Raw genomic sequence first — 20,739 nt, 5'->3', positions numbered from 1 at the left:
TTTGCGAATAATTGCGACCGCGCAAATTAAGGCATACGGCCGCGCCGCGGCAGGTTGCTGGTAATTCGTTGCGGACATTACGGCCTGTGGACATTCGAAAGCCGATAATCACTATAGGTAGATAATACATGTACTTACTACCTAGTACCTACCCAAGTATAAATATGCCCAGGTACTCGCCGCGCCGCGCCCCCGCGCTGCGTCTTCCTTAATGATGCCACGTGCACATGCACGTGCAAAGTTTTCTTCGATTTTTGATTTCATATCGACATCGAGTGATGGGCTCGCGCTTACCGCCGCCAACCTCGAATCATCATACGAGTAAGTAGCTCCTACCTAGTACCTACATCAGGTACTCGTACATGTCTACTCTTACGTCAGGCGTACTGCGGCGCGGCGCGGCGCGGCGTACCTACTCATACTCACTGTTACTCGTACTGTTAGCATACGAGCACACGCATTTTTCCGCTTTCGTTCATCTTCGAAAACGAGCCAATGTGTAAGTGGCCAAGTACCTACTACCTACACCTACGAGTAGGTATAAGATAAGTACATATGTAGCTAGAGTAGAAACATCAGCGCAGGCCATAAGCCATAACTCGAATAATACGCGTACGCGTGCTTGATCGACCTAATGAGCCGAAATACGAGTACCTACCTAGGTATCGACTATCGAGTACTGACCAGTGACCAGTGACCAGTGACCAGTGACCATGCACTATGCAGCGACCACATACGCTAAGCGATAAGCGTGCAATCGTCGTGACGATTTTAATGTGATTAGCGAGAGTGAATATTCCCTCGTACCTAGTTAGTAGTTACCTACATAAAAGCTAATTCTCAATTACGTACCTACTACCTATACCTAATAGTGTAAGAGCTATACCATACCACTACCACTACCACTGCCACTGCCACTGCGATTGGGCCGAAGTAACTGAAAGCTGGCCATGGTCTCAAAAGTTAGTATACTCGTACATACCCCTATATTGAAAACACTCGGTCTGCCGATCTGCAGCTGCTGCTTTAAAGCTCAGTGAAAGCTCGAAAGTTGAACATTTTTCTCAATTTCAGCTGAGAAAACTGATGGCTAAAATTGATGCCTAATTATAGCATTTTTCGCGCTGAATCCGAATATATCGGTCTGCCGACCCATAAAGGGCGCCAAAGCCCGGCCAGACTGGGTCAAAAGGGAAGCAAATTTGACAAATTTCACGTTTTTGGGCTAAATTCTCATAAAAAGCTACAAAATCGGGTTAAAAATTATTTTCGAGCACTTCAACGGAATGCTATACTCGTATGGCTAAGATGATTTTCAGGCACCGAAATTTTTCAAAATTTTCATTTGGGGGGGGGGGGGTGGGGCGCGAGGGAAATATTAATGAATTCGGCACATATGGCTTTGTGATACATCAAAATATACGCGTATGTTTTCCGACCGTATTGTCCTCCAATGTGTAAAATATTGCCGTAATTGAATTCTACGGCCCAAAAAACATGAATATTTTGAGACCATCCCCAGCTTTCTGTTATTTCGGCCCAATTTCAGTGGTATAGCTGCTCTTGGGCTATAACTAACGAGGTTGCTCTATTTTTGCTATTTTTTATTTTTCAATTTTTAAAAAGCACATAGGTAGGTAGGTAGGTACCTAGTTTTTTAAGAATGCAAAGAAAATCAAATTTATAGGCATACTCCGATTCGTTTCGATTCTTTTACAAGATACTCGAGTATGTACGCGTAACACCAATAACCTTCGGGCGGCGAGCTATAGAAAATTAGTGCCCGATGTCGAGAATAACATGCCATGCCGATGACCTTTAAGAGTTTTAAAATGCTGCAGCTTGTGTACTTTCATGGTAAGTACTTGTTGCTAAACATTAATTTGGCAACCGTGAGGCAAGGGCGGGCGCGACGGCGACGGCGACGGCGACGGGCGCCCGATGCCCGATATTCATGCAGCATCCTTGTCGAGTTGAACAGGCCTTTATCGCGTTGCGTTGTTGAGCGAAAAAATTTAACGAGGCACGAGTAGGTATATAGGTGTAATACCTTTGTGACAAATACGTAAATTGAGCACTCATTTTAGGAAGATACCTAATGTAATACGAGCAAAAAAATTCCACGCCACGCCACGCCATATGCCAACTCGAGCTCGACGTCAAGTGCGAAGCCGCGTAAACAGTACATCGCCATCAGACTTGGTGCCATTATTTATACTCGTACGTACACCACCTACGTGTATGTACCCATGTACCCCTTACCGGCTTACCTACACCGTACGGCGTACGGCGTACGGCGTACACGTTTTCTTGCAAAGGGATAAAAAGGCGCATGTGGTCCTCCAAGTTTAATCTAACGCGTGCGGCGGTAACAGTTGATGTTTCTTTTTCGTTCAAAAGTATTAAAAGAAAGAAAAAAAGGATGGAAGGAAGGAAGGAAGGAAGGAAGGAAAAAGAGAAGAAAAAGAAAATACAACGGATCAAAGAAGAAGAGGCTAGGGGAGGGGGGAAAACGACTTATGTAACCTATTACTCACACACGTCACGCCACGCCACGCCACGCCATGCCGTGCCGTGCCATCGGTCGCCGAGTCGATTTCACTCGAGCTTTTCCAACATTTTCCACTTTAAAGCGAGAATGCGAAATACGCGCACGTTGCACGTCGCACGTCCCGCGTCCCGCGTCCCGCGTCCACGTACCCCAGACTTACCGCGAATAATATCGTACTCGTACGTGCGACGACGATTGCCTAATCTTGGTAATTGTGAAAAATGCCTTCGTTAAAAAGGGCCGAAGGGGGACACGGACGGGACGCGGGCGGAGGCTGTCTTTCTTTTCTTACTTACGCGTCGCGTATTACGTAGTACCTACTCGTACTCGTACTTGAAGAATACTCTTACTCGCGTATACAGTTACCTATTACGTAGGTAATAGGTAGATATGTACTAATTGTACTTACGTAGTTACGAGTATACGCAATTACCACAACCTAAAAATGAGCGCTGCGTGTTTTCCTTTTCACCCATGACCGTAGACGTAGCCGTAGTCGTAGCCGTATGGCGTATACGTCAAGTGCCAAGTGCCGAGCACGAGCACGAGCACGAGCACGAGCAAAAAAGAATTGAAAATAAAAAAATGCAGTCTTTTGCGGGTGATGCTTTTTCGACCGAGTGGATGGCTCAGGTGGCTCAGGTACCGTAGGAACCCTTGCTACTGTACATACCTACGAGTATGTACCTACTACCTACTTGGTCCACTATTCGAGTTGGACGTAAGGTACCTCTACCTACCTACCTACTATGTAGGTAGTCGGTTAAAGCTGACGATAATACGACGCGACGCGGCGTATGGATAGTGCGAGAGATAACGACGATATAACTCGCAGCCGGTGCAGTACCGCACCGCGCCTCATCGCTTTTTCGCTTTTTCGCCTTTTCACCTTTCGCAAAAAAGATTAAGGCCAACTTTTCAGATATACCAATACCAACCTACCTACTTGACATTCAATCTGTTAGGTATTTTTCGACGATATAGCCCCTACGCAGCTACGTACTCGTAGTTTCAACACTACAACGACAGCGCCAACGCCAACCCAACTACCCATTTCCATTTTAACTGGCATCATCGTACTCGCACTCGCACTCGCACCTACCTATATCATTATCGAATAACTTTTTCAAAAGCTGGTCACGTTTATCGACAAACGCTGCCGATGCCGATGCCGCGCTGTGTACCTCTTCCTCCTCTGCTTCTTCATTTTCTTCTTTTACCTAGCGATAGCGATAGCGATAGCTTAAGCGTACCATCTTCTTTTGCAAAAGCCACCATTGCGGCCAGCGGTATGGTGCGGAGCTACGCCGCCGCCGCCGCCGCCGCCGTCGTCTATCCCCTCGTACGTGAGACCGATTTTACGCTATCTCCATCTTAAATCTTTTCCGCAGCTTCTCCTTCGGCTCGGCAGTTCGGCGTGACAACTTCGAACGTACCTAGGCATAGAACAATCTAATGGTTTGTTTACGTCTATGGTAGGTAGGTATGTCTATGTACGTATGCTGTAGATTGTGTATGATGTACCTATGGCTTCAGAGGTCTTGAAATAGTACGAACGAAATACGAATAGGTATACTCGTATTTTCTTTCTTTCGAATAGTCCGCGTATAAGCACTAAGCAGGGCATTTATACAGCAACATTAGGCTATGTACGAGGCCCATGCTTCAAATTACGATGAGTACATACTCGTACGTACTCGTATACTTACGTAGTATGTATGCGTGCGAGATAAAGAACAATGTAGCAAAATGTTGGATTTTTAGCCATCAACGTTTGTACGCCGCGCTGTGCGATGTGCGACGTGCGCCAACTGATACAACACAAGTCCTCCAAAAGTATGCGCTTGTTACATAAAAAGAACACGAAAAAGGCGGCGAGATGTCTAAATTAGCCGTCAACAAGTACACACTACACACTACACACTACACACTACACACTACACAGACACAAGCTCGTCGAAAACAATGCGCATATTTTCGGGGTAACCGGACACTTCCCCGAATCCACTTTCCCGAAAGACGTTTTCCCGAATGTCAAAATCCCGATTTTTTTAATCCCGAATCCATTTCCCCGAATCCGTTTCCCCGAAAGACCTACACCCGAAAATTGAAAGAAAATTGAGTTTAAAAAATTTGTTTATTTTTTAATCTCAGAGATTGATGTTATTACCTAAGGAGCAGAGAGACATAAAAATGATACTTTTAAGCGAAAAGTCGAATTTTCACTTTAAAACCTTTAAAATTGAATATTTTTTTATAAATTTTAATTTTTAAAAAGAAAAGAAATAAGCCCTTGCTTTGCTTGGGCCAAAGCTTTTGAAAATTTCTGTTTTGAGAAGCAGAAATAAAAACATGTTTTTCTTTAATCACAGGCCCTTTTTTTGCCTGAACCGCGCCCTCCAGAAAGCTTAAGTTCGAGGTAAACTGTCCCCTTTGCCCCACTCTCGATGGCCGTGAGTAGGTACCTATTGTGATTAGAGAAAAAATTGAAAATTTTGCTAATATACTAATATGATAATTAAGATCATTTTGAATTTGTAGGTACCTACCTACTCGTCTAACCGTAAGTATGAATATTTTAACCCAGTCAACTATTTGAAAAGGGGAGAGGTGTCTAGTTTACACTGAGGCATTCGGGATGTAGGCGTTCGGGTTACTGGTTCGGATACACGGCATTCGGGTAAATGGATTCGGGAATACAGAAATCGGGATTTTGTCATTCGGGAAAATGTCTTTCGGGGAAGTGGATTCGGGAAAATGTCCGGTAATCTATTTTCGGTCGCAAATACGAGTATAGGTATAGGTATACGTATACGAGTATCTCGACAAATTATGTACTTACGCCTAGACGTGCGAGTACGTAGTACGTACTCGTAATAGAAAATTCCACCACATTTCATAGCGAGGGCGCGAATCGCGAAAAGTGATCCTCCGTGAGAGTGAGTTTTGTGGGCCGAGAGACCCCCCCGCCCCTGTCCCCGCTCTTGAAAACACACGTAGGCCGCTCCGCCGCCACCGCACCGCACCGCACCGCACCGCACCGCCGAAAAAGAAAAATACCTATACCAACTAATACAAGTAGGTACCTACCTACTACACTGAGAGAAAAATATATCGTAAATTACTATATTTTATATCCGAAAGTGTCTCCCAAGTGGCAATATTGCAAGAAATTGTAACAATTGGTACAAAATATAGTAAAAAAATACTACATATTATTGTGAATTTCACTATAAATAGTAATTATTGCTATAATTTGTGTTATTTTTTACAATAAAAACGCGGGGGGACACTTGCCATATAAAATATAGTAATTTCTAATATACTTTTTTCTCTCAGTGTACCTAATTAGCTATCACCCGTAACATTTGACAAAATGCTATTTTGGATTCCTGCTCGCCCCCTCCCCCTCCTCTCCCCATCGCGACGACCAGCATCAGCACCTGCACCTGCACCTACGTACTAGCCAAGTTATCAGAACAACGCGTACGGTGGCAATTGGTAGCGTGCCATCGACATTTACGTTTGGAGGGTGTCGAAATGGATTCGCGATAAAGATACGAGGAGTAGTAGTAGTAAGTAGCTACATATAGCTAGGTAATATCCTAAAAAATAACTTGCCATAAGACGTGTTGTCATTTACGAATTTTGCACACATATGGGGCCACGCCATCGCCACGCACGTTTTTCTTCTTTTTTTTTTCAGCCTTTCCGCTGCTTTCTTTTCTTTTTTCTCATTTGTTTTCTCTCTTTTTTTTTCTTTTTTTTTCGTGTTTCGTTTTTCGCGATCGCGTTATACACACGTTTACTCGATACGTAAGTATTAGGTATGTTTTTTCACTTCGTGCATGTGTATTCGCGACTATACAGTATATAGGAGAGTACAGCTACAGCTACAGCTACAGCTACCTACGTAGTACGCGCACGTTTATCGTTTATTTACAATATATCTAGCATATGCGCTCGTAAATGGAATGCGAATTGCGAAAGGCGTTATACTCGTACCTACACATATACGACACACAAATACGTTACGCGATACGCGTTAATATGAAATATGTACGATACGAGATACGAGTTAGAGTTACTACCAGTACGTTTACGTTTACGTTTAGGTTACCGCTTTGCCGGTTCGCGTTATAGGCTTTTACTTTCCCGTTTTCGTCTTTTCGATAACGATGGATTATTCTGAAATCTCGAAACGACTATAATAGCCAATAGGTTTAAACTAGAGCTCTCCGATACTCTATGTCTCTATACGTAGGTACGAGTATCCCCGCCTTCTGCATCCCTGCTTTTTCGTATCTACAGTGTTCACTGCTCCTGTACCTACCTACCTACAGTTACAGCAATGTGATTCTCTGGTTCTGTTAATTTTGTGGTAGCCACCCCCGCTCGCGTCACGGCGCATAGGGGTTCTTGTTTTTTCAAAATTATATTCCAAAGAAATATAACAAATATACTTACTACTACTACTACTATTACTACCTAGCTAGCCTACTGGTGTCGGTAGGTATATGCGTCGCGTCGCGTCGTCGTAATCACCGTCTCAAATATTTCGTAATCCGCATAGGCAATCCCAATAGTGGGGCAACCTGTAATAAAGAAATACAGCGACGAAGCTTTTTTGTCCAACAAGGGCCATGCAATGACTTGGTTTGGTTTGGTTTGGTTCGGTTCGGTTTGGTTCGGTTCGGTTTGGTTTGGTCGATGGCGACCAAAAGTTTTTTTGCCTAAAAAATGCACGAACTAGCTCCTTTGCAGTTTTTGCATTTTGTATGATTTGCTAAAAAAATCGAGTCGAATGTGGTTTTCGACTAATTCGAGGTCGCCGAGTCCGAATCTGGTGTCGATTTGTGTCGTGGGACGGGAAATTGCGACTATTTTACAGAATGTACGAGTCCGATCGCAAACTGAACATTTTTGGATTCAGCGACCTAAAATTAGTCGGAAAACTTGGTTAAAAATGCAAAATTTGACAATTTTTTTCTAGCTCATTTTGAGTTCTAAAAATGACAAATTTCTATCAGAAGAAAGCGTTGTCGCGTCGCGTCGTGTCAACAAAGCTGACGCCGGAAATGAATTCGCCGCCGTCCCAAAAAACCCCCTCAAACAAATGTTCTGCTCGATTAGCGACCAATACTTTTTTTGCTCAAAAAAATGCACGAACTAATCCCTTCGCATTTTTTGAATTCCAAAAAAATCGAATAATCGAATAAGTCGAGTAAAATAGATATATCGGATGTGAATGACGTGTGTTCGTGCGTTCGTGTTGTGATACACAGTGCGGTTCGTCGTGTCTTATTCTTACGTAAACGCTGTTTATTCATTTCGCAAAATGCCAAAAAACTGTCCCGGATGTGGAAAATTTTTGGGCGGAGGTGGCAAATGTCCGAGTAACTGCGACTTGAGTAAGTCACCCACTGTTAACAGTGACTCTGTCCAAGATTCTAAAATCGAGTCTATTGTTCGTAAAGTTATGAAGGAGGTGATCAAGGAAGAGATGAAAACTCTTACCCAGAAACTGGACAACTTGGACTTAGTGATAAACGAATTCAACGACATCAAGACTCGCCTCAATGAAATGGAAAAGCAGGTGAAAGACTTGAGGGAAGAAAATACGAGCTTAGAAGGTAAAAATAAAACGTTGCGTGATGAATTAGCAGTTGAAAAAGCTGCGAGGTCGACCTATGAACAAGACAATGACGCTTACACGAGGCGGAACAATTTGCTAATACAAGGAATCCCCTTCCTCCCCAACGAGTCAACCGATAGCCTTGTCCTCTCCCTTGCTGAAAAAGCAGGAGTTGAATTGTCGAAGAGTGATATCGATATAAGTCATCGTCTCCCTTCTACAAAAGCCTCACAGCATCCACCTAACATTGTTGTTAAATTTGTGAGGCGCAACCAAAAAAATGTACTTATTCGAGAGTGTCGCAGAAAGAGACTCACCTCGTTAGACCTCGGCTTTCAAAGTAAACACAACATATTCGTTAATGAACATTTGCCAAAACATCGCGCTATCTTGTATAGAAAGGCACTTATCTTAAAAACGGAGTTCGGATTTAAACGTGTTTCAACTCGTGATGGTAAAATCATGGCATGGAAGGAATTGAATACTCGGCCGATATACATTTCTAATGAAAGCTGACATCGACACGGCGAAAATTGCACAGGCACATCAAATAGATACCAATGATTCGAGTTAACTTCTACTCGGGTACTAGTATGCTGATAACATCTGATACCATTCGTTTATTCAATAAGCTATCTGTTATAAGTATTGTTAAGTTACATAGTTTTATACAAATGAAATATTCTTGGTTCTCAATGTGCAGCTCACATGTGTTGCGCTCCTGCCTCCTCCCTGTGTCTCCTGCCCACCCACACTCGTTGGCCTGCTCGTGCTCTCGTTCTATCATCAAGCTGAGTCGTTTCCCCTGCTACACCCCATCTCCGTACGTTCCTCATGTTCTTTATGAATGGTTGTTGTGATGAATGAAAGTGGAATAGCATGCTTTTATCAAAATGTAAGAGGAATCCGTACAAGGCTTACTGAATTTCGATTGTCCATCCTACAGCATATGTATGATGTAGTAGTTATAACTGAGACCTGGCTACATGAAGGTATTTACACCACTGAAATATTTGATAGTAATTACAGGGTATATAGGAGGGATCGAGGTGGCCCAGGTCGTGGAGGGGGGACACTCATTGCAGTGAGGAATTCAGTCACTTCTGTGGGTGTCGCATTTCAAGAGTTTGAGAGTGAATTATATGAGTGTGTTTGGGTAAAAGTAAAGGATGCCTAACACTTTCCATGACACATACATAGGTGAGTTTTATATTCCTCCCAATACCTCAGGATCTGTCCACCAAACCATATATGATGCTATTTCCTTCTCCCCAACTCTCTGCCAGTGCAACAAAATTATACTAGGCGATTTTAACATATCAGAATATAGGCAATCACAGCTGCACACCTATAACAGTAAAGTCCGAGACATGCTTGAATTCATTCAGGTGGGTCAACTTGAACAGGTGAACACAGTCCCAAACGCTCATGACAAATTTTTGGATCTTGTCATCACCAGTCTACCCCTGGTCTCTGTACAGAGAGGTGAGTCCCTCTTAGACAGAGAAGACTCACACCACCCTCCCCTATTGGTTAAAATACCCCACCTTAGAGTTCCAAAAGCTAAGAAGCATTGCTCCAAGGATTTTTTGAGGCTAAATTTTGCCAAGGCTGACTTTTTGGGACTTTACTGTGCATTTAGGGACTTCAAGTGGGATGACTTATACAAATTAACTGAGGTAGATCAGGCAGAGAGATTCTACTCAAATGTAATAGGAGAAATAATTTCCTGCAATGTACCATGTTTTAGGGGAAAGAAAAAAGGAAATGGGCCAAAATATCCCCCCTGGTTCAGTCGGGAGATTATTAAAAAATTAAAAGATAAGGAGAGGTCTAGACAGTTGTTTATCAAAACTGGTCTGCTTGAGCACCAGGAGAAGTTTAAAAGCCTAAGAAAGGAAACAAAAAATATGACTAAAGTTGCTCTTGAGGAATATAATTCTAGACTTGAACAGAACTATAGTGCCAATCCTCAAAATTTTTGGAAAGAGGTAAATGCAAAAAGAATCTCCAAAAATGACTCGGTTGATATTATGGTTGATATTCATGGAATAGAGAGACAAGGGGACGATATTTCTGACTCATTTGCCGAATTCTTTCAGTCAGTTTATATAAAAGATGATAACACTGACAACATAGTGGGTGATTCACCCCTCCCAGGAGTAGGTACCACCTTAGTATGTATCAAAAACATAAAGGCGAAAGAAGTTGATCTTGCCATCTCAAAGCTCAAAATTAAACACTCGCTAGGTCCAGACAATGTACCCTCGTATGTCCACAAAGGAGTGGGAGATTTTCTAATTGAGCCCCTTACCTATATATTCAATTTGATAATCCAGAAGAGCAAGTTCCCGACTGGGTGGAAATGCTCAAAAGTCATACCTGTTCCTAAAAAAGAGGCATCAGGAAATGTTATAAACTATAGGCCTATTTCATTAATTCCTACGCCGGCAAAACTGTTTGAAATGGTGATATATGGCAGGCTATATCCTAAAATTAAGAATATTATTTCGCCAAACCAGCATGGCTTTGTTGAGGGTAGATCAATCAACACAAATTTAATGAACTTTGTCGAATATAGTCTAAGCTCCCTAGATGGTGGTGCTCAAGTAGATGCAATATATACAGATTTTAAAAAAGCATTTGATAGTGTCAGCCATAGGATACTGATTCAAAAACTAGCCAGACTTGGTTTCTCCAATGAGTTGTGTAACTTGTTCTGGTCTTATCTTAATGGTAGATCCCAATATATCTCTTACAAAAATAAAATATCTAGTATTTACTCCTGTCCATCGGGTGTTCCCCAGGGTTCCAACTTGGGTCCCCTTTTCTTTCTTTTATTTGTAAATGACCTTCCATCTGTGATAGGTAACTCTGAAATAGAGCTATTTGCTGATGATGCTAAGATATACAAGAAAATCCAAGATATAAAGGATTGTGAGGGTCTTCAAGCAGATTTGGATATGTTTGTAAAATGGAGTATTGAGAACAAACTGCCCCTTAATATTTCTAAATGTGCAACAATGACATTTACTCGGAAAAAAACTCTTTTGGAGTATAAGTACACAGTTAGTGGGGAAGAACTCTGTCGTTTAACTACTGTTCGGGACCTGGGTATAAACCTTGATGTTGGACTTACTTTCAAGTGTCACACTAACATAGTGATAGCAAAGGCAAGGAGGATGGCCTATTTTATTGTCAGAAACTCAGTGCACTTTAAGAGAATTAGCACACTCAAAGTCCTATACTTCTCCTTCATCAGGTCAATTCTGGAGTTTGGTGTACTAGTTTGGTTCCCTCATACTAAAAAATTTATAAAAGAGCTTGAAAAAATTCAAACTAGATTTTTGAAATACCTATATCTAAAGACTTTTGAGTATTATCCTTATGACCTATCACAAAAAGAGCTTTTGGAAGGGTTTGAAGTGGATCCTTTGGAAAAAAGAAGAGAAACAATTGCATTAATGTTTCTATATGATCTCATCCACTGCAACATAAATGACAGTAACCTCTTGGGAAAAATCAATTTCTGGGCCCCAAAAATCCACTCCAGGCAGAAAAAAATATTCTCCTTAAACAGTTACAACACATTTAGGATGAAGGTGTCTCCTATGAACAATGTCATGGGTATCTCTGACGCTTTCCTCTGTAGGTGTGCAGATGCTGATATTTTTAGTATGGGTAGATCTGCTTTCAGGCGTGCGATGAGGATGGCATGGGAGTAGGAGTGAGGGTGCAATGGGGGCTGTTTGTGAACCATTTCATAATCTGTATCTTTTCCTTTGGTTTTATATTTTTAGTTATCTTTTTTGTTTATTTGTTTGTTGTTTTTTTTTTTCTATATAAGTATTTCTTCTGTTTGGTGTTACACCTTTTTGCTTATTTCTTACCTTCTCTTTTATATAGGAAGAACTACATTTGTAAATATTTCTTTTGTTTTTTTTTCTCCTTTTTGCTCGCTTTTTTATTTTTGTATTTCCCAAACTTGTTTCTCTGGAGCAAATCATAGTCTTATCTCTTTAATTATAAATGGTCTCTCCTGTAATTGGCTTTAGCTGTTGGAGAGACCTAAATTGTAAAATAAATAAATAAATAAATAAATAAATAAATAAATAAATAAATAAATAAATAAAATGTGGTTTTCGACTAATTCGAGGTCGCCGAGTACGAATCTAGAATCCATTTGTATCGTTGTGGCACTCTGCTTCAGTGAGAAATTGCTTCTACTTCACTAATTACAAGTGGAAATGTAAAATGATTCTACATAAAGGTCAACTACGTAGATACTAAGTAAGTACCTATACCCTATAGGTACGTATAGGTAAGCATCGTGATATAGCGATTAATACGTAGGTATAATAAGGTAAATGAAAAATACAGCTTGGTGGCTAAGGAATGTGCTTCGCATCGCTCCGCGCCGCGCCGGGCTGCTGGCAGTTAGAGAATGCAATTACGCGCCAAATGAGACAACAATAATGAAAGTATCGTTAGTGCTCGCACATACGATGTAACTTACTCGTACGCGTATGCGCTTGTGTTTGCGTATACGCGTATTATACTCGTACCGTCGTACGTACTACGTAGACGCGTAGCGTACTCGTATGTGTTGTACTACGTACAACTCACACACATGCCTATGTGTTTGTACCTATGCCATGCCGTGCCATGCTGCCAGCCGGCATGGCACTGCCCCTCAACTTGAAAAAACTGGCTGCGGCGGCTTGACTCGTTGGAACGTCATTAGCAAGCGCTTTATCGAATTTTGCCGATACGTTACAAGCCGTACGTCGTACGCCATATGTTGCAAAAGTACATATTCTGCTAAATACTCGTACTTACTTATGTTTACAATTTTTGGCTATAGGTACCTACACCTAGTACCTCTACCTACTTCGCTTTAGGTTGGTTGGCCACATTTCGTCCACTTGCGCACTCGGCAGTTATTACCAATCTCAATTGTGCCTAACTTGATGTAACAAAGAAGACTCAGTGTGGTCTAATGAATGTAGGTATTCGATTGATAACACTAGGCAACAATTTTTGACCTTTTTTTTGTTTTCGGGTTGAAAATGGGCTTAATCGATAGTTTAGACCCTAAAACAAAAAAAAGAGTGGGGTTTTTCAATTTGAGTTGTTTTTGTGGTCAGGAGAGATGATCAAAGTTGCAAAAATGGCCGTTTTTGCCCTATTTCACGAGTCTGTGGCGACATCAGTATCATGTTTCAAAAAAAAACCAAGGTCATATTCGGATTCTACGCACTTTTTTGAGTAAACATCTTTACCGGATTTTTGATTTTCGAACATTCAAGCGCATACGGAAGATTTTTGTTTGTAACATATTTTAAAACTCGGAGCGCGCGACGCTGGCGTTACTCCACGATGTAATCGTGGCGCGGAACCTTGTTCGCGCGGGCGAGGTTCTCGTGCAGTAAAAATTTCGTGTTACAAACGAAAATCTTCCGTATGCGCTTTCCACCTCTGGCTCCACTTGAAAAATTTCAAGTACCTCTTGCTCTTGCTCCAGCTCCGGCTCCCGGAGCAAGGCCCAAAAAAGGGTACCCTCCGGGGGGCTCCTCCCCTCCAGCTCCGCCTCCGGAGGTCAAGGAGGGGGGGGGGGTTGAGCCTTCCCCTCCCCCTCCGGCTATTTGAAAAAAAATACCTCCGGCTCCAGCTCCGGCTCCGGTTTTTTTTTGTAAGTGCCTCCGCCTCCACCTCCGGCTCCAGTAGAAAAATTTCAAGTACCTCTTGCTCCGGCTCCTACTCCCGGAGCAATGCAAAAAAAGGGTACCCTCCGGGGGCCTCCGGGCCTCCACCTCCGCTCCGCTCCGCGATCCCTGAAGTAATTAGTAATATCTTTTTCTTTTCAAAGTTTTATTACAAAAATGAAAAAATTCTCAAGAGACACTCTAGAGAGAAGAAAATGATTAAGATTAATTGATTACATCGAGCGATTGCAATTGAAGAGCTCTATTCCAAAGTGGGTTAAGTCATTTGCAAAAAAAGCACATTTTACAGAGATTTTTACTTCAAAAGTGAGGTAAGTCATCGATTTTTCAAAGTGATTTTTTCTACAAGCAATTGTTCTATGTCCAAAGAAAGAAAAGGTGCACCGACCTTTCAAAACAGAACAAATTTTAGCAACAAAAATCACTTTGGAATAAAGCTCTTCAATAAAAAAGTTGAAATTGAAAACTGAAAAAAAAACTGAAATTCCAATTAGTTCCAGTTTCAGTTTTTAGTTTTCACTTTTTTAGTTCCATTTCCAGTTCCAGTTTCAGTTTTTTCATTTTAGTTCCAGTTAATTTCAGTTTTCAGTTTCAGTTTCAGTTTCAGTTTTCCAGCCCTGTCTATTAGGCAAGGCAGCAGGTGACACAGACGTATAGTCAATATATTTTTTAATTATAGACACTGGAACTACAAGATGAACAACTGGTGGGCACAGACGTTAGGGGATCAGGTAAAAAGTTATTTCATTCCCCTTACGGCGCCAACACCCGCGTCGTCCATTAGGGAAACGACGATCAGCGCCTCTAGCGAGTAAACCACTGAAACTATTACTTCCCTTTGCCGCGCCAACACCCGCGTCGTCTATTAGCCGCCAGTTGGAAAACGACGATCAGCGCCTCTACAGGTACCGTTTGGAAAAACTTTTCACGAAATTTTACGTGATTCCCCTTACCGCTGTGACCAGCAGTTGTTCATCTTGTAGTTCTAGTGTCTATATTTTTAATACACAAAGTCACGGAAGAGATCAGTTTAGAATCGGAGGCAAATTGCTACCATTTTTGCAAATTTTTTTGTATAAACTAAATGCATTTAAATCAAGTGGGGAAAAGAGTAGAAGCACTATTACAACTGTGCTGGTTAATAATATGCTATAAATACACCGCTGCCGCTGGAGGCATTTTAAAGCCTGGTGACCAAAAGGTACTGTTTATGTGGTGACGTCGAGGATACTTAGGTCCATATATATAGGTACCTATACATTTTAGTGCGATCATGTCATCACCAAACTCACCACTAGTAGTTTCAAACGATCAACACAGTTTTTTCTTTCATCTCCGGATGTGCCCTTACTAATTTTTGCATGAGAAGCCTAATTTTGGAAAGAACACACTCGTAGGATGATTTTAAATACCGGAGACGAAAACGCCTCGAGCCTCGAGTTATATAGAAGGTGAAAACTGAAAAGTGTGTACCTACTACCTACTCAGTTCACCTATTTATACATACATTGTGTGAGCGACCACCCGACCGCGACCGCGACCGGTGAAAACCCCTTAGCAAGTGCGCTGGCCGCCTCACAAACGCCTCCCCAGATGTGAAATGCTGGTAATGTCGAGAGGAGATCAACCCTTGGCCACAAAATTTCCCTCCCTAAAATCCTTATTTCCGAGACGGATGGGCAGATTCAGTTCTCCGACTTGAGCGCACGTGAATAACGACACGCGGTCGGTGACTGAGCCCTTGGCAACTGCCTAGGGGGATTCGGTCGCGGTGGACAACTTGTCTCCGTCCCCCCTCCGTATCTTCGATCTAGGATTAGGGATAAAGTTGGAATATTTCAGCAAAACACCTCAGCGCTTTGTGGGTCTGGGGAAAAAATAGCGAAAGAAACAAAAACTACATACATCGTAGATTTTTACTCGCAAACCGTATGCCATGCACCGTAACTAGGATTTAGGTATTCAGTAAAGGTAGGTACTAGGTACTTTCTTATTTACTTACTTACTTATTTACTCACTCGCACTATTTCGATTTATCAACTCGTAGCTGTACCCTACTCCATTTAATTTACCTCGCTACCATCTATCCAGTCGTCCACACTACCGCAGGTGTAGGGTGTAGGGCGTAGGGTGTACCACTGTACCTGTGGGATGAATGCACCGACGCGACGACTTACCCCGATGGCTATCACTATACTCGTAGACAGATACATACGTATTGCGTATACCTACATACGAGTAATTATGCAGAAACGTACGCGTATTGGTACCCGATAAACGTTATGCGTACGAGAACATCGACGCGACGTGTTTTCGGAGAAAAAGAAACTCGGGTATTACGCGGGACTTGGCAACCCCAAATTAGTATGCCGTAAATACCGAGCGCATTTTTAATGACGTTTTTTGACAACTTTCAGGTTTGTTGAACCCAAAAATGACGTCGTTAAAAGTGCGAAATCCGGCGGTTTTTTGACGTAATTTTCGAGCTAAAAAAAGTGCTATTTACGAGTAAAAGGAAGCGTCGCGTCGCGTCGCGTCGTCGAGGCGATTGAACGTCGCGCGGGAATTAAATTCACCGCCCCCCCCCCCCCCGGTGATCGAAAATTCAACTCGTTTACGCCTGTATTTCGACGATTTGCTTTTCGAGTGAAAAGGGCGCATTTTGTGCCAAAAAATGAGCCGTCGAAATTTGGGCGAAATCGAGACTCGAGTTGAATTTCGTAGTCAGATTGCGAGATTGTGCCGACGACGCGCGACGCTTCCTTCTACGAAAAATTGGTCCCGTTTTTTACGTGTGGAACTGGAATCAAAATGAGCTGTGGAAAAAAGTTGTCAAATTTTGCATTTTTAACGACGTTTTCCGACTAATTTCAGGTCGCTGATTCCAAAAATGACGCTCGTTTTGCGGTCGGACTCGGTATTTTGGGGGAGTTGGAGTTGGCGCATTTTTTTCAGCAAACAGCTTTTTGCTGAGAATCGAGTCGAAATTTTGGCTAGCGGAATTTTTGGGATGGGGAATTCATTTCATTTCCGGTGTCAGATTGGCGCCACGGCGCGGCGCGGCGCGGCGCGCGACACGTCCGCATTCTTCCGCGCCAAATAGGTAGGCCATTTTTGGGTTGAAAAATGAGACGTGAAAAGTTGGAGCCTTAAAAGACTACGTAGACGGGTCGATGATGATTTGATCAATGACCTTGAGAAGCCAGACAGGTAGACGCTAGACGCTAGACGGCATCCTCTCATTTGAAACGAGCCGCTTTTGAGCCTGAGCCAGAGGAAAGTGTTGGCATTTTGCATTTTTAACGACCATTTCTCGCTAATTTGAGGACGCTGAGCGCGAAAAGACGTTCATTTTTTAGTTCTTGGACGTTTCTGCCTCTTCTACTGGCGCCGCGCCGCGCCACACTGCGTTATTGAGAAAAATTTCCGTACTTATCCGAAGAGCGAAGACGTTCAGGCGTACGGCGTACCTTACATTACACATACCCTACTCGTGTCTCGTACTAGGTGTTAACGTATGTTATATGTATCGAATAGGTACCTAGCGAATATTCGTTTGATTATCTGTAACCGGTTCGGTTGTATTCGGTTCACTACGTTTTTCTTTTTTTTCTTATCTTTTTCGTACGTAGGAGAGCGTAAGGCCCTAGGCAGATAAGTATGGTCGAGCGGCCCCCGGGACCTTCAGAGATGAAACTTATGTGGTGTATAGGTACCCCCAAGATAAGTATTTTCCCCAAGTTTTGGACCTCAACTCTGAGTGGTTCTTGAGTAATTCCTCAAAAATCGAAAATCGTTTTTAATTTTTTTCTCAGGATTGACTTGGCCAATTTTTTTCAAACTTGAACCAAAGTGTACGTATGCATAAGGGCTACTCCCAAAAAAATCAACAGCCCCCTCCCCCCACTTTTCCACCTCCAAAATTTAGATTCAATTTTTTGAGGCCCCCCTTACCCCCCAAGGCCTTTTGGCACACTTTTCGAAAAATGTTTTTTAGATGCAGTATTAATCCTAGAACAACATATAACTTACCCAAAACTGTACCTCGGGTGCGCCATAGTCAAATTCGACCAAAACCAACACCCCCTCACCTGTAATAAGGTTAATATGGTACCTACGCCACTGTTATTGAAGTAACTTCTGGAGTATGGCTTATAATGTTGTAATTTTTAAATGTAAATGATGTTTTTGAGAGTCGTTATTCACAAATTCCCATTTAGGGGCAGCGAAGCACCCCCTCCCCCAAATTTGGGCGAAACTTTCAGAAAGAAACCTGGGGCATGTGACATATCAAATTATATGTTTTTGGTAACGCTGAACATGAATATGACGTCAGATTTCTGATTGGACCCCACCCACGGCCCCCAACGCCTCCCCAAATGAGGTAAAAATTCAATAAAAGGGGTTTTTTTGTGCGACACATGAAATAGTATGTTTTTGGCGACGCTGAAACCGAATATGACGTCAGGTTTTTTATTGCACTCCGTCCACGGCTCCCAGCACCTTCCCAAGGGGAGTATCCCAAAAAAAATGGTTTTATTCTGGTGACACATGAAATAGGTAGTGTGTTTTCGATATCGCTGAACACGGATATAGCCTTAGTTTTTCAAATTGACGTCACCCATAGCTCCCAGAACCTCCTCCCATGGGTAATTGTCCAAAAAAATTTTTGGGGGCCATGGATGGGGTCCAATCAAAAACCTGACCTCATATTCGGTTTCAGCGTCGCCAAAAACATACTATTTCATGTGTCGCACAAAAAAACCCCTTTTATTGAATTTTTACCTCATTTGGGGAGGCGTTGGGGGCCGTGGGTGGGGTCCAATCAGAAATCTGACGTCATATTCATGTTCAGCGTTACCAAAAACATATAATTTGATATGTCACATGCCCCAGGTTTCTTTCTGAAAGTTTCGCCCAAATTTGGGGGAGGGGGTGCTTCGCTGCCCCTAAATGGGAATTTGTGAATAACGACTCTCAAAAACATCATTTACATTTAAAAATTACAACATTATAAGCCATACTCCAGAAGTTACTTCAATAACAGTGGCGTAGGTACCATATTAACCTTATTACAGGTGAGGGGGTGTTGGTTTTGGTCGAATTTGACTATGGCGCACCCGAGGTACAGTTTTGGGTAAGTTATATGTTGTTCTAGGATTAATACTGCATCTAAAAAACATTTTTCGAAAAGTGTGCCAAAAGGCCTTGGGGGGTAAGGGGGGCCTCAAAAAATTGAATCTAAATTTTGGAGGTGGAAAAGTGGGGGGAGGGGGCTGTTGATTTTTTTGGGAGTAGCCCTTATGCATACGTACACTTTGGTTCAAGTTTGAAAAAAATTGGCCAAGTCAATCCTGAGAAAAAAATTAAAAACGATTTTCGATTTTTGAGGAATTACTCAAGAACCACTCAGAGTTGAGGTCCAAAACTTGGGGAAAATACTTATCTTGGGGGTACCTATACACCACATAAGTTTCATCTCTGAAGGTCCCGGGGGCCGCTCGACCATACTTATCTGCCTAGGGCCTTTTCAGTTGTAATATTATTATTGTTATTGACGTTGGAATTATACAGTCCACAATTATGCGTTTATGTGTCGTTTATTTTTCGAGGTCATTTTAGTCGAAGACGAGTAAAATATTTTCATTGTAATGATAAACAATTTGGTCCTTCGGGCCGGATATAATACTCCGGTTTGATCGGCTCGTCGATGTAATTTTGCGAAGTTCGAATGGTTTTTGATCGCGAGTTACTCGTGAATGATTAGTTTTGTTGGTTTCGGATTTTTCGATCGTGTTTATCGCGAAAGTTTTGGTGTATGATGGCGGAGACTGCAGCAGAAAAGGCTACTCGTCTCGCCAAAGAGAAAGCAGCGCGAATTAAAGCGGCGAAGAATTCAAAGCGCCGTCTAATTACTGTGATCAAAAAGGATCAAGCTGATGTTAGTAGATTGTTCGAGCAAGTGCCTTCCAAAGCTTTGGCGTGCCAGATAGATGTTTTTATCGGATCATGGAGGGAATCGTTGAAGGAGTTGGCGGAGTTAGATGAAATATTGTTAAACGAGTTGGATGAAGATGACGATGATTTTCTCAATCAAGAAGCTGCGATTTTGTCGGATCGTGATGAATTAAGAAAGGATCTTCACATAGCTACAGCCAAATTGATCTCGATAAAGGAAACCTTGGAAACACCTACAGCTACCTCGACCCCAAGACGCTCTGTGGGAGCGAATACGTCAATATTCGAATCAGGTCCAGGTGCTTGTATTAGGTTAAACGATGTACCATTACCAAAGTTTGACGGTACCTACGCAGATTTCCCCGACTGGTACAACGAATTTGTATCGTCCGTAGATCGCAATGAAGCGTACAATGGTACCCAAAAGTTGTATTTGTTGAAACGCTGTATGGTAGGAAAGATGCAAGAAGCAATGAAAGACGTTGGTACGGATCCTGAGTTGTATAAGCCGACATTGGATGGGCTTCATAAGACGTATTTTAATCGGCGTAGAATTTTGGCTGAACATTTCGCGACTATCGTAGATATGCCGGTAATCAAGATAAATACGATTCGGGAGAGTGTGGATAAAGTTAAGCGAGCGATGCGCGGTATCAAGGTCGCAGGAATTGATACTCCGATGATGTCTCCGTTAATTGCATTTTTGGTAGCTCGGAAAATACCCGAGAAAGTACGGTTGGATTGGGATACAAGTAACCATGATTTTTCGACGTATCCTACCTTTGAAAGTATGGCTACCTTCCTGATAAATCGAAGTTTTGCGTTCGAGTCTGGTTCCACTGGTCCAATTCAAAACCAAGTTTCTTCTC

This window comes from Planococcus citri, chromosome 3 (genome assembly GCF_950023065.1).
Source record: "Planococcus citri chromosome 3, ihPlaCitr1.1, whole genome shotgun sequence".
Lineage (NCBI taxonomy): Eukaryota > Metazoa > Arthropoda > Insecta > Hemiptera > Pseudococcidae > Planococcus > Planococcus citri.
This window is presented reverse-complemented; position numbering follows the sequence as displayed.